Source organism: Populus nigra, chromosome 16 (assembly GCF_951802175.1).
Source record: "Populus nigra chromosome 16, ddPopNigr1.1, whole genome shotgun sequence".
Classification (NCBI taxonomy): domain Eukaryota; kingdom Viridiplantae; phylum Streptophyta; class Magnoliopsida; order Malpighiales; family Salicaceae; genus Populus; species Populus nigra.
In genome coordinates, this window is record NC_084867.1 from 5,431,748 (window position 1) to 5,448,138 (window position 16,391).

The window sequence follows — 16,391 nt, forward strand, 5'->3', positions numbered from 1 at the left end:
GAAAAGCCGAGTCATGGAGGATGTTGGAGAATCAGCATGCACTGGTTTCCCAATCACACTAGCCAGTTTAGAGAGACACAATGGTGACCAGCACTAAAGGGGAAGGTTGGGAAAACAAACCCAAACTGGCATCCTAACCATATCAGAGGTGTTAAAATCAAAATAGTCAGGCATAGGTTTCAAAATCAATAACCGGTCATAGACAGAGTATGGCCCTCCATTGAGCACTTCAGTCAATCCAATTCAGAAGCAAACTTGAATATGAGCCAACCAGAGTTGTGCATAGAGAAATTGACATTACATTTCCAGGTAGAATGAGCATACTTGGAGATGGACGTATAGCTAGGAAATTTTCCAGCTATGAACCCAATTAAACTACACCACCACAATGCTTTGTGTTCACCCAAATCAGATTCAAGGAAATTGCAAGAAGATGTAGCAGTGTAATCAGAGAAATGCACTAAGGGAGGAGATAGTGGAATGGTAGTACCTGTATGATGTTATGATGAAGAGGGACCAGGGTTCCCTGAAAAGGGTTTACCTTGCAGTGGGGGAGTCGGCGAAGTAGCATTTCTAACCGTCAACCCATTGTTAGGGTTACCAAAGCCAAACCATGAGTGCAGAGAACCAGATTCAGCAGGGGGGCCACGACGTGGTCTAATAAAGACAGGGGGAGGTTGAAGGGATGACACATGGCTTAGAGGAAGATGATGGAGGAACAGCTAGAGGTGAGCGCTGAAAATCCCTCTTTTGATGCTTTATGTGAACCCTAGCTTTACAATTGGAATGAACAACATCTGCAAGAGTAATTGTCTACTGGCCTTGCTATGTCTAGTAGTGACCTAGTCATGAGCTGATCTTTTGTCTTACTGCATTAGGTGTTGTGCTTATTGTTTCTTGCTTTTGCTGCTTATGGGTTATCACCCAGTGACATTTCTGTTATTGGTTTGTTAATGGTAGTCGGTGTTGATGGGTGCTGCTCTTGCCCTTGGCTGTCCATTCTCCCTTGTTGTGTTGAATGCTCTGCCTCCCGTCGGAGCTCCTGCATGCTGTAATTTATGATGTTGCAGGGGCGTATGGCATGTTGTTATGCATCCTCTACTATTGTGTTCACGATTGCTGATCCTCTAGGTCATTCAGTTATCCTCTTCATGGAAACTGACTTTGTCTACTTTGATGGGCAGTGCTGCATTGCTGTTCAGTTTTGTTTTGCTATTCCGGCTTCGGCCTGATGCCTTTGTTTAGGAAGCATGTTCCCTTTGGTCTTATTGGTTGTAAATCTGATTAGTTTATTTTGGGAGCTTGTTCCCTTATGTTTGTTTAATTGTACATGCTTGTATATTCTGACTTGCTGGTCTCCAGTTTAGTTTCATTTTGATCTATACAATTTCTTACATTTGATCCTAAAAAAAAAATATATTCTTCCTGATGGTAAGGTTTGAGCTTTCTTTTTTTTTTTAAGAATTTCCTAATGGTAGGATTCTTTTCACTTTTCTTCTTAATAATAAGGTTTGATGATGATGATGATGATTTTTTTTTTTTGTGATTGCAGGATTGACATATGTCCTTCCTGATTGTAATGTTGACACTTGTCATTCCTAATGACTAAATTTAACTAGATTTTCTAATGACAAGGTTAAAACTTGGTGCTTCTTGATTGCAGGGTTGACCAGACAATTCTTGATTGCGGGGTTTTTAAAACTCGGTGCTTCTTCATTGTAGGATTGACCTGAAAACTCTTTCTAATGACATGGTTGATCTTCTCATTTCCTTGAGAAATTGTTAATGATAGGGCTTATCTCATCTTCTTTATGGCAGGTTTTTCTTGTTTTTCCTGGTGACAGGGTTTGAACTTTATTTTTCTTTAAGAATTTCCTAATAGTAGGGTTCTTCTCATTTTCTTTTTTATTGTAAGGATTTCAGGTGGTAGGGTTGACCTCGTAATTCTCGATTTGAGGTTTTGAAAACCCGATGTTTCCTGATTGCAAGGTTGACCTGAAGACTTTTCCAGCTGATAGGGTTGATCTTCTCATTTCTTTCAAATTTTTCTAATGGTAGGGTTAATCTCATCTTCTTCTCATTTCAGGGTCAAAACTGTGATTCTTTATTATTGTCAACTCAATGATTCTTTCTTTGTCCACAATCTTGCTGGACTTCATTGAGGTTTTTTCCTGTAACAATTCAAAAAATATTTGATGCAGTGTTTTGAGGTTAGATGACATGCATGCATCCTTACCTGGTTTGAAATATAGGTCCCCCCCTCTTTAATGTTCCATTGTCATAGTGTGCCTTTGTTTGCTATTCAAAGCCTTTTTTGTTCTTCTATACACTAGCTCGTTCGTGTGTCAGCCCTTCACTCAAATGTAAGTGCAGTGCCCATCTTAGGCTATCTACGATAATTATTGTACTCGTTGTTTATCAAGCTCGACAATGCCCCCAAGTATGGTGTTGTTTGATTCATCATGAAAGAGCTTAACCAATCATTCAACTTCTGGATTCTCTCGAGAACTCTTATTTGATTAGCTGTGTGCATCTTGCCAACACCCATCATAGATTGTTAATCAACCACAAACTTGCCACCAATTGAAACAATACTCTTTAAGTATATGTTATTATGGAACCATAAATGAACTATCAAGTTGTTTAGACATGCTTCTCATAGCTTGTAATAAAAGGCTCATGGTCGTATGCTTAATGTTCTTCTTAATGGTTCCTCTCAACTTGTCAAAACAGATTGTGAAAAGAAATGCATTGGCATCATCAATGATTTTCATTTTATCATCCATATTCATGCAGTGAAGTGCCCCGGTTTTTTTTTTTTTTCAAATGTGGGATTTGAAACCCATTAATAGATAACTATATATACTCTGTGTTTCCAAGAAAAAAGTCATGTTTTTTCAATGTGGGATAAAAAACCTTTTGGTTTAAATACTTTAACTTAAAAGGATAACATAGTATCTTTTCAATGTGGGGATTTGAAGCCTTTTCATATATATACTCTATGTTTCCAAGAAAAAAGTCATGTTTTTTCAATGTGGGATAAAAAAAACCTTTTGGTTTAAATACTTCAACTTAAAAGGATAACATAATATCTTTTCAATGTGGGATTTGAAGCCCTTTAGTATATATATACTCTATGTTCCCAAGAAAAAATCATGTTTTTTCAATGTGGGATAAAAAAACCTTTTGGTTTAAATATTTCAACTTTAAAGAATAACATAGTATCTTTTCAATGTGGGATTTAAAGCCCTTTCGTATATATACTTTATGTTTCCATGAAAAAAATTATAATTTTTCAATGTGGGATTTGAAACCCATTAGCATATATACTCTATGTTCCCTTGAAAAAAATCATGTTTTTCAATGTGGGATAAAAAAAACCTTTTGGTTTAAATACTTCAACTTAAAAGGATAACAAGTATCTTTTCAATGTGGGATAAAAATCCTTTTGGTTTAAATACTTCAACTTAAAAGGATAACAAGTATCTTTTCAATGTGGGATTTGAAGCTATTTCGTATATATATTCTATGTTTCCAAGAAAAAAAATCATGTATTTTCAATGTGGGATAAAAAAACTTTTTGGTTTAAATACTTCAACTTAAAAGGATAACATAGTATCTTTTTAATGTGGGATTTGAAGCCCTTTCTTATATATACTCTATGTTCCCAAGAAAAAAAAATCATGTTTTTTCAATATGGGATAAAAAAACCTTTTGGTTTAGATACTTCAACTTAAAAGGATAACATAATATCTTCTCAATGTAGGATTTGAGCCCTTTCGTATATATACTCTATGTTTCCATGAAAGAAGTTATGTTTTTTCAACGTGGGATTTGAAACCTATTAGTTTATATACTCTATGTTCCCAAGAAAGAAGTTATGTTTTTTCGATGTGAGATAAAAAAAACTTTTTTGGTTTAAATACTTCAACTTAAAAGTTTAACATAATATCTTTTTAATGTGGGATAAAAAACTTTTTAAAATATTCTTTTAAACTTCATTGTTTACAATATGTATAACCTATATTTACATGGATTTTTTCTTATGAAATATAAAAACTTTAATTTTTTTAATTTTTCCGGGTTGACCCGAGTTGACCCATGAAACCCGAGACTCGGCCCCTTGGCCGGGTCAACCCCTGGACCGGGTTTAATAACTATGGAGGAAACTATTCACATATCATGTCGGTGATGTCAATTAAAGTCCTCTGAGTCAGTTGCAGGTTACTAATGGAATTACCGATGGACCACTGATGAATTGGATAACCCAAAGCGCGGGTAATTATTGCATCTTTGACCGTGTGTACTATTTAACATTAGCGAGGGAATTACCGATGGATTGTAAAAATTCTGGAGGGTTTTTTTTAATTTAGTGCGAAATTAAAATTTCAAGGTGAATTTACCGAGGGAATCACCAACAGATCAATTAAAATTAATATTATTTAATATTATATCGGTGATTTTATAGATAAAAACGCAGTATAAAACCCAGTGAGAATCCCTTCAGTTCATTTTTTTTCCTCTCGTTTTTTCCTCTCTATTTAGGCGATTTTGCTTCAATCTCTAGTTCTATCATCATCTTCAGAGTTTAAAAGGTATGTATTGTGATTCAATTTATTTATTTTCTTCTTATTTTTCATCTTTTTTTTGGTTTGTTAATAATATATTTTTGTTTTTTCGATTCTTTTTGTATTGTACGTGGATAAAGTTTAAAAGTAAACACACCATTAAAGTAAGCATTTTTTATTCCTAAAGCCTATAGTTGTCTTTGTATTATTTGTTGCCTATTTTATTGTTTTTATTGCAATAATGATTAATTGTTTTTTTTAACTGTTATTGTTGAATTTATAGTATAAATATTAATTGAATATATAGGAATAAATTTTATTTTTTTCTCTATTTTATTGTTAAATTTGTATAGATGTTAGTTTATATATATGATTTTTTTTCTCTATTTTATGATTAGAAACATTATATTATCATGTTGAAAATGTGATGAAATTGAATAATCTGAAATTTCTAGTAGAAATAAAATAAAATCAATTGGATAGTGGCATGATATTTTGAATATTTGCAAGTTTGAACATTTTGGATAGTCGACATTATAAGGGATGTGCTACCGAATGTTTTTTCTTAAAATCAAATTTGATTATGTAATTATACTTCAAATTTGTGTAGATGCGTAGAACAAAATCAATTGCACGTTATAAGCAGATTATCGCAGCTAGTTCTTCTAGCAACGATGATGATGTGTAATTAGGTGCCGACCAAGAATAGACACTTGCGTAGACTCATGACGCTGCCTCTTCCAGCGCGGTTCCACAACATAAAGGCGATATCCCTTCACAACGGGTTCAATTCTCCCGCAAGTACGAGACACATTGGAAGGACAACCTTTCAATGTAAGTTTGTTTTTATTTGAATTGGTTTGTGTTTAACGATTTGTGAACAACTAATTAATATTTCATTAATTTTATTGATTTTCAGGTTGACAAACATTGAAGCCACCTGAGTAATAACATCGGCGTTTAAATCATCGATGGAGATTCCATTGTTTCAATGGAGTCAGGTTTCCAGACATCTTGATTGGAAACCTTATATCGATGCATGGTTTAGAAGATTTAAGGTTAATGTTAACTTAAAATTTTAACTATTTTTTAAATTATATTGAAATTATTGATTTATTTTTAATAAATTATTTATACAAGGAACAAATTCGTGTGGCATAGCGTAAATGACAATGTTACGAGGAGGGTGCAGGAGAATCATGCTGCAACTAGGTAACATAAAAAACAATATGATATTTTTTTAATATATATATATATATATATATATATATATATATTAAAATCTAATTTGTAAGTAACTTATATAAAATACATTTGTATCATGTAGGCTACGTGACTTTTGGTATAAAGCATAGAAAAAAGCTAAAAAAAAACACCAGAGATAACGCTCTACCAGGTTGGAATGACGTCGTGGTTTGGAGGAATTTCAAGCTTCCATACATCCTAGAGGATATATGGGTGCAGTATATTCAGCACGTGATGTCTGGGCGGTTCACACGACGCTCACAGTCTGGTGTCGAGAACCGGAACCAACAAAATCATGATTCGGTTACCACACATATCGGCGGCTCCGTCCCGTTCATTGCACATACGAAGCGAATGATAAGATTAATTTTAATGATATCTATCTCATCTCATTGAAACATATGAGCGAACTCTCGATGGATTATGAACAACTCCGCCAAATGGTCATGGACATGAGATCACATATAGGTGGTACCCATGCGTCCCCTATTTGGTCGTATGATCCCAAGAACAACTAGCCTCCTCCTTCTCCTCCTCCAACTCAACCATTTTTCTAGTTTAATTTTTATTTGTGCAAATAAAATTGTAATGAATATTTGGATTTTATATTATTCAAATTTATTTTTACATATTTCAATTTTATACAATTTTATTTGTTTAATTATTTTCTTTTTTTATTATTCTATACAATTTTATATTAATTATTCTATACAATTTTATTTTTAAAAATATTTTTTAATTATTACAGACGGAGTTACCAACGACGTCAATCAATTAGTATTTTACAGAGAGTTGGAAAAATTTTACTGCATATGCCACAATCACCGATGGACTAATTTTATTGGTGATTTATCGATGGGAATACCGACGGACTAAATCCATCTATATTTTCCAAAGAGATGGGAAAAATTTATTGCATATGCCATAATCACCGACGAACATATGCCGATGGAATTATTTAGTCGGTATATTTCCAGTTGGTAATTTTTTTGGCGTGTATTTTCTGTCTGTAAAACCATCGGTTATAAATTTTTTTTACCGACAGAATTAACTACAGATGATAGAATTACCGATGAATGTTATACCGACGGAGGCATTCCGTCGGTGAATTTGTCGATAAAATTTTCACCAACAGAATGGTAATCTCACGCCGACAGGAAAGTTCGATCGATAAAATTGTCAAATGTTATAGTGACAATGCATGAACAAATATGTACAGAATTTAAAGCGCATAAGCAAATAAATAAAGAAAATGCATATTAACAAATAAACACACAAACCCAACAATAAAACATAATAATTAGACAAAAACAAAGCTTAGTCCACAAGGTTCCTAGTCGAGTCATCATTCTATCATGCATGTGTGGCGTTACGGCGAATGCGTCCACTCTCATGGTATCAAGGTATCCGAAAAATTGGGAAATGGGTTAGACAAGGATTTCTTGCGTTTTCTTAGTGGAAAGAAGGAATGATCGCCGCCTAGTATTTGGTTACTAAGAACCCTAACTGGTTTTAGAGGTATTGGGTAAAGAAAATGTATTAACACCCCAAATACACCTACCTAAGGTAAGTTGCTTTGTCTAATTGTCTAATATATGCTAAAGGGTTATTGTGTTTTCTAATTGTTGGTTTGTCTAAGGTTGAAGACAAGTCCTCCTCGATAAGGAGATCTTTATCTTAACGGATAAAACCTAATCGTTTTAATATCGACAAAAAGAAACATTAACCCTTATTTAATATTAGAAATATTTTTTACGTATAAGTTCGAAATCTCAAATATTAAAAGAAAACAAAATATTTTTTTTGGTATTTTTGAAATATTGGCCTAGTTCTCATGGCTGTAATAAATTGGTTATTAAAGCCAAAAATGCATGCTAATACATATATTGTTTTGATTTTTTGTTGTATGAAAATACTATGTGATTTTTGTATCTTTGAGAGATTTGGTTGTATACATGAAAACAATAAATTTTTTGTTGTTTTTCCATATAAATGTTTTTGCAATATTTCAGAGAAAACTAGGTATTTTAATACCAGATTTGTATCTTTATAGTATAAAAATACAAACTAATATTAAGCAAAATTGATAGAAAATAAACGGGAAAATCACAAATTTTGAAAGAATATTTTTGGAATATTTATATAAGGGTATAGGCTGGTCCAAATATATGGGTTGAGCCCATCCTGGCTAGGATGAAATTGACCTAGAAGAAATTGAGTTAAGGTCGGCCTAAAGGAGTTGGGGTTGGGTCGAGGTCGGCTTAAAGGTATTGGGTAGCATCGGCCCAGAAGAGTGTCGCGTCAGTTTCGGCCTAATGATATTTTTCTCTTTTTTGAACTGAGTTGAACCCAACCAACCATTTCAGTCTGGGCTGGCAATGTCCGACTGTAAACCCCTGAATAAATATAGGATCGTAGTAAAAAAAAGGAAAAGCCTCGATGAGTAATGGAAACTCAATATGAAAATAAATGAATATATAGTAGAAAAAAATAATAATAAATGTGATATGTAAGGGAGAGAATAAGCTCCATAAATAAATTTAAAGATATGGTGGAAGTCGAAATGAGAGTTATGAATTTTAGATTAAAATTTGTAATGTTAGCGAAACTGAAGAAGAGCCTCATAGGATAAAAGGATTATTTTTATAAATCAGTGACGGATGATGTGATATTGAATTTAATGAGTAAAAAATTAGGAAAAAATTCATGATGTTCTAAGTGAATAAATTAAAGCATGAAATTCAAGTTTTGACGTGAAAGACACCGATTATCCAGTTTTATGGTATCGATTATATCGCTTAATCTAACCGTTGGATCACGCTGAAATTTTGAAGAGACTTTCTAGACTAACTATTTTATCCGAGGCTAACATTTTAGAGTAATCGGATTTTAGAAATATATAGAAAAACTAATAATGGTAAGAAAACAAAATACAGAAATTTACACATGAACTCATTAAGGGTATTTTTGTAAATTGGCAGAATTTCACTAATCCTATCTCTAATTCACGCTGGACAGAAGAAATAAAGAGGCGGGGGGGAACCATTTCAAAAATCCTTCATTTTGAGAGCTTACAAACACCTTCCCAAAGAGTGAGTTAGAGTTTTATGAGTGATTTTTGAAGGAAAAAAGTGTTTGGCCGAAATTTATGAAAGGAAAACTTGTTTAAAGGAAAGGAGCTTAAGTGATTAGGTATGGGTTCTTGAAGAAGAAGAACAAACTTGAAGAATAGATTTTAAAGGGCACTCCAAATTGGGTATGAACTTCAAAGAGTGAGACATATTCTTTAACCCTTTTCTTTATTATGTTGGTTTTGGTGAGTAATTTGGAAGAACCCAAAATTTTAACTTCTAATGTTCATACATAATTTGGGAGAAATAAAAATTTTGAATAGGGGTGAGAAGTAGAGGTCCATTTGACATATAAAATGTTGGAAATTAAGAGAAATTGATGATAACAATTGGATTCCAAGGCCATGTAAGTTTCGGCCAAAAAGGGAGGATAAAAAGGGGACTTCTCCAATTTAATCTTTATTGCTTAAATGTTGAAAAGAATAGGTATTTGATCATTTTACATTTTAAATGTATGCTGAAATTTATTGTATAAGACAAGTACATTTAGAAATTCTTGTGAGCATATAAGTTAAATGTTAAATTAAGCAATGATTTGATTATGTGAGAAATGTTTATAGCTTGCATTGATTGTTAGAAAGTGTTTCCATGTAAATTCTTACTTATGTCATGAATGTATGTTGAAGTCAATGGTTATAAAACAAATTAAAAAGAATGAAAAAGGGAAACTTGAGGTGTAAAAATGTTATAGTGATAAATTGGTTGTTAAATATACAAATTCAGAATAGGACAGTTTCGTTGGTCAGGACTCGCACTAATATTAGACATCGAAGATGAAGAAATTTGCCACACATTTTCATATAAAAGTTATAGATAAATGAATTAGCTAACATTTGAAATTGGTATTGTCTCAATTGGAGTTATAAAACTTCAGAAATAGGTAAAACACCGTTGAAAGGTCAAACTACTCGTAACAGGGCAGTTTCGTTGGTCAGAACTCCCACTAATATTATACATCGAAGTTGAAGGAATTTGCCACATACTTTTATATAACAGTTGTATAGAAATGAATTGGCTAACTTTCGGCACTGGTATTACCCCCATTGGAGTTATAGAACTCCATATATAAGCAAAATACCGAGAGGAGATCAGGCTAGAACTTAGTGGATAGATTTGTTTTCTAACTTCTAGATTGGTTTGGTATTTGATAGTGACAGATTATGATGCATATTCCTTTATGAAAGTTATAGATAAATGTGTTACCTTTCAATTGACATAAATTGTGCTTTATTTGGAGTTATAGAACTCTATATATGAGCAAAATACTGAGAGGAGGTCAGGCTGAAACCTACTGGACAGAGTTGTTATCTAACTTCTAGTTTGGTTTGGGATTTTATATTGATAGATTATGATGCATAATCCTTTATAAGATTGTAGATAAATGTGTTACCTTTCTATTGACACAAATTTTGCTTTATTTGGAGTTATAAGACTCCAATTATGAGTCATAGGACACCTAATGACATTGACGCAAAACTGAGTCATAAGACACTGAAAATTATTAATGAAAAATAGAGTTGTTTGAACATTAAATGTTAGTGTAAATGAATGCTAATTTAATAAAATGAAGTGATAAATAAAAAGAGTTTATCCATGAACTTGTTTTCAAAACTAATTGGGCATGTGAAATAATAGATGTGATAAATGAATCAGAAAAGGGGTTTGAGTGCTGATTTAGGATGTTCTACTAGAATGTAGGAGAAGCATACAGAGTGGGACCCGACTTCTCAAGTGCAAGTACAACAGGAGTTCAAGGTAAGGGTTGCCCCCTTGCTTCTTTAAATTGTTTAAATTCTTGTAATGCTAGTATGTGATAGACATTATGCGAATTTTATACTACTGTGTATCATGAGAAATATTACTATATGAACATTGCGTACGAGCAATATAAATATTATTGCGTAAAACTTACCAACAAGTAGGAGAAATATTATTATTGTGTGAACGTTGCCAATGAGTAAGAAATATTATTACAATGTGAATGTTGCATACGGGTAGGGAAACAAATACTAATTATATGTGAATGTTGCTTACAAGCAGGAGAGATAATATTATTATATGAATATGTCCACCCAGTGAATAAGACTAAAGAAAGGAAAGATACGATGAAACGGACATGGATTTGAAATCTGAATTTTGGTCGTAAACTCCGGGATTTGGAGTTTGGATATGGGTCTATATTATGTATATAAAAAGAAAAGAAGAAGGAAAAAAAAAAGAAGAAGAAGAAAGAAAATGATCGCCTATAAACTTGATTAGCCGACCTCGAATAGGGGCGGCTAATGATGTTAGAAAATATTGTTAACATCGGCATGAACTTGATGGAAATATAATGAATATTAAACTTGATTAACTATTCGTATCACGAATAGTTAATGACACTGACGAATAATGTTTGTATCGGCAAACTTATAATAACTTGATTAACTTCCTAAGGAGGAAGTTAATGGTGTCAAGAGAACTTGGCATCGGCATTTCCGAAAACATCTCTAAATGTGATGGAGAGTAATTGATTGACTATTTCGGGTTGGAAATAGCTCAACGACATTGATTGATTAAGTTGGTGCCGACATTGCTAAGAAATTGATTAGTCTATCCGGATAAGGGTGACTAATGACACTAATAGGAGTTATTAGTGTCGACAACGACTGCCTCAGAATTTGGGGCGAATAAGAAAAAAGGTAAATCAGAAAAAAGTTGATGTGTGATAATCGAAAAGAAAACCATAGGTAGGTTGTGGAAGAATAAGCGTTATATGTAGTAAAGGATCTTTTTTTACGGATCAACTATCATTATGCCCTATCAAGTGGGTACATATATGCGTAGTTACATATGGTAGTGACCCTCCATTATCTGGTTGTATTTTATTTATTTAATATAATTATTCTCTTATTTTGATGTTGCAGGTCTTTCTCATTCCTGTCAGGAGTAGTGTCGTAGGTGTCTAGTTCTTTTGTATGAATTAGGGAATTAGCATTTCCAATTCCTTTATATGACTTAGGGTTAGCATCCCTACTTCTTCTATGTGAACCTGGGATGAAATGGATGTTGCTGTATTTTTTTTAGATAATTATATGACAAGAACGATATTAGTATTCCTTTATCTTAATCTTAGAGATCCTCAGGATTTTATGCTCGTAATATTAATGTTATTAATCAAGTTTGTATTGTAAATTATATGTTTGAAATGAATCCCTAGATTTGCAATATATTATGATTAATAATAATTGTGGTCGCGATGCGATATGGAAATGCGTTGATGATGGAATGAACATGAGATATGCATAAGATGAGTTGTCGATAACTTGAGACCTCCCGGTATAGGGGAGACCCTGCCGAAATTTCAATAGAAATTTTGTTATAGTGTAAAACAAATAAAAAAAAATTACCTGTATTTTTTTTACGTGCCAAATTCTAAGAAATTAATTATAAATGCTTACGAAATCATCGGGCGTTACACCGGCCCAAAAAGCAATGGAGAGACTCTCCATTGTTCACATGCAACGTGAACAGTAGAGAGTGAATTAGAATTCACTCTTCACTATTCACTTGCAGGAATAGTGGAGGAAGAAGAAGAAGAAGGTTGACCTAGCAGTAAGGGTCGCATCATTGCTAACGTTGACGACGGCTCACGGTGGCACTGTGTAGCGACAAGCGGTGGTTGCTGCCTTTTTTCTTCTTCCCTGTGCAGAAGCACAAGTCTCTGTTTTTTCTTCTCTTTTTCTCTTTTTGTTTGTTCTTCCTCCCCTCTGGTTTTTTTTTTCTTCCCTACTGTTCTCTCATTCTCTTTTGTTGTTCGTCTCCTTCTTTCTCTCTTCTTTTTGTTTCGTTCTTTTCCTTCCCTCTCCTTCTTTCTGTTTTTTCTCAGTTATCTCGTCCCCTGTTCTTCATCTATTTTTTCTCTATTTTTCACCTCTCAAATCCCCCTCAAAATTTCTCCTCAGCTCCTCTCTCTCCCTGGTGGTAGGCTATGGGTGTGGGTCTTGTCAGTTTTTTGGTTTTTGGGAGAGGGAGAGAGACAAATGCAGGGGAACAAACTTCTTCCCCTGCCTCTATACATCCAGGGGAAGAAGATGGCAAACAATGTCATCAAAACAGCAATGTTTGCTCCCTTTTTTCCAGTGAATAGTGCATGAAACGACATCATTTTGCACAAAGCACGTCATTTCATTTAAAAGCAAATGGCGCAAAAAACATGTCAAATTCCAAATTAGTCCTTAATTTTTTATTTGTTCAATCAAGTCCTCAATTGCAATTTTGATTTTAAGAATCAATTCAATTGCATCCCTAAAAATTTTAATCGTCAGCCATGAAGTTGTGCCTTTTTCACTTTAGTTCTTGGTTTTGAATTTGTGTATTTTGACCATCAATTGATCAACAAACTTTCATTTTTTTTAATTTGGCCCCGATTCGGTCAATTTCAATCCCTTTATTTACGCGTCTTTTCCAGTTTGGTCCTTGGTTTTGAATTCTTTCAATCAAGTCCCTAATTGCCCATGAAACTTCAATATTTATGTAATTAAGCCTCTAATTTGACCAAATCAACTTTTAAAAATTATAATTTGACCCCTGAACTTTAATTTCTTCAAATTAAAGCCCAAATTGACTTAAAATCAATTTTTCTTGCAATCAAACCCTCCATAAATTCAATTAAACCTTCAATAAAATTTAATCAAATCCATAAACATCTGATTTTGGACTTTTCTTTCTCAAATTTGAATTTTTTTAACAATAAGGTTTTTATCAATAAAAAATATATTGTCAAATTTCAATCTTAATATTTCTAAACTTTCTCAATCAATCATTGCTATTTTTTTGGTTTTTTCCGACAATAGTTTTTTTTACATGTATCTAAAAGTGAGTAACAACACACATTGTTGATTGTAGTTCATTAGCCTGTGACCTGTATATTCCTCAAATCCTGCAAGTTATCTCAATTCTCAAGACTCAGGAGATTAAATTCTGAAAAGACTATAGGTGTTCAATGAACTCGATCTCTCTATGCCGCGCGAGAGAGCTTTGGTGGTAGGGGCCATGACGCAGAAGTAGCAGCTCTCTTTTGACCGACTGTTTTGTTACTAAAACCAAATCCAAATCGAAGACCAAGATCCACAAACAGAATCTTTGATCTGCAGCTAGGGGTTTTTTTCTCTGCTCTGGAGACCCTATTCTTTCACCTGTCAATTTTTAGGCTGTGGCTATAGCTACTACATTGATGGCTAAAAACACAGTTGAAATCGAGATTGCAAATGTTACAATAAAAACAAACCAGAAAAGCTTGAAAAAATAAAAAACAAAAGCTTCTCGGCTTTTTGATGTAGGCCATACGAACGCACATTCAACTTTTGGTTACCAAACCCTTAATTAGTAAGTAAATAGCGTGAGTTGATCACCTTAGCAAGCAAAAGACTGGATTCCAATTCCCCCAACCTCCAAAATGAATTACCTCTTAGATAAGTGGACACTAAATCTTCTTAATGTCAAGCAGATTGATTCGGTCGTGTTCTTCTCTGTCGCTACACTTCAAACGGGAAAGAAATGAAGCCTTGACGAAACGCCATGTCTAACCTGTATACAAGTACACGTATGTGTTCTGTGCTAAACAAATTTGCAAGTTTTGACCATTAGTACCGAGAACTAGTTTGACTCCAAAAATCATACTCCCATGAACCTTTATTTGGCGCAAAAATTGTTAAGCTCTACAAAAGCGAAGCCAGCTTCATGAAAAATAAGTAGGTTTCTGATAGCATTTGCGCTAATCATATACATGAATCACCAGTTGTCTAATAACAGTGAAAAATTAGGGCGGTTATAACATTTACATCCTTCTAAATGATGAAAACAGGTATGGATAGGTAGAAAAGGATGAAAGAGGGGGACAGAAAATCTTAAGAGGGGTACTTTCCCCTTTGTTGTTCATCACATATGGTTATCTTCCCAGCAAAATCCATTTTATTCAGGGTATGGCACGTCAATCCATCCACTTTCCGAGTAATCAAAGTTCTAGTGCACGCACAAAAAAAGTTCTAGTGCACTAACAAAAACCAGGACAAACCCTTCTAGGTCTAAGACGGCAACTAATGCCCTAAAAATTCAATTTTTTTCTATTAAAAATTACTATTTTTTTGTATTTTGAATCGTTTTGATTCGCTAATTTCAAAAATAATTTTTAAAAAATAAAAAATATCATTTTAATATATTTCGGCACAAAAAACACTTTAAAAAACAATCACAATCACACTTTCAAACAGGCTCTAACTTTCACAAATAAATTACCATCTACAATTAAGCGTAACTATATCTAAATCATAAATAGTAGAGGTGTTCAAAATAATCGAGAAAACCGAAGAAAAATTAATTGAAAAAACCGAACCGAAATGAAAAACCAATTAAACTAATTTTCAAAACCATAAATTTTAACAGGTCCGGTTCAGTTTCGGTTTTGAACTAGAAACTGGACCAAACCAAACCAGACCCACTAAACAATTAACAAAAATTTACGGTATAAAAAGTTAACTTGCAACCTTACCGGCTAACCCTAACAATTAACATGACCTTCCTACCTCTCATAAAAAGCTGCCTCCTTGTCCAGAGAAATTCTCAATCTTCCTCTCAATCTTCCTTTTCCAGTTTCCTTCCAATTTTCAACTGCACTGCTATCTGCGTTTAACAAGCAAAGCCCTAGCCACCTCTGCTTGGCCACCTCTGCTTGGTTCAACTTAAACATCCTATAAAAGAACCTGCTCCAAAAACTCTCATCATCAACTTTATTAGGCACAACCTCGCCATAAATCTCCCTGATCACCCCATTTTCACTAAAAAACCTCTCAATCTCCTTCTTTTTCTCATCAATCACAAAACCCCTTGATTTCCATTTCTCATAATCCTCCTTATCCTCAGGGTCACTGCAATAAGTATCACATTGCAATGCACGCACTTGAGCATCAAAACAACTATACTGTTTACCCAAACTACTTCTATTGATATTAGTATTAGATAAAAGTATATCACGATCATGATCATGATCAAAGGCTAAAATGAAGTCTCTACCTTGAGAAATGATCTAGGCCGTTGATTTCCACATGAATTAGATTTCCCGGTTTTTTGCCAAAAAAAACCAGATTTAACCGAACTGGACCGGTTCGGTTAATATTTCACAAAATTAATGTAATTTGGTTCGGTTGGTTTTTTTATTTTAAACCAAACCGAACCATGAACACCCCTAATAAATAGTAACACCAACTACAGAGACCGCTAGTAAGATCAGAGAAATTTGACGGTGTCAGGCTATGGCAGTAGAATCCAATAAAAATAACTTTCACAACCAACACGTTCCAATCCCTTTCTAGTATCATGGATACAGATAATTAATGCATTACCTCAACTAAGTTAGCTCCTAATAAATTTTAAGTCACTGAAACTAAAAAGGAAACAGAACAGGCAAGTC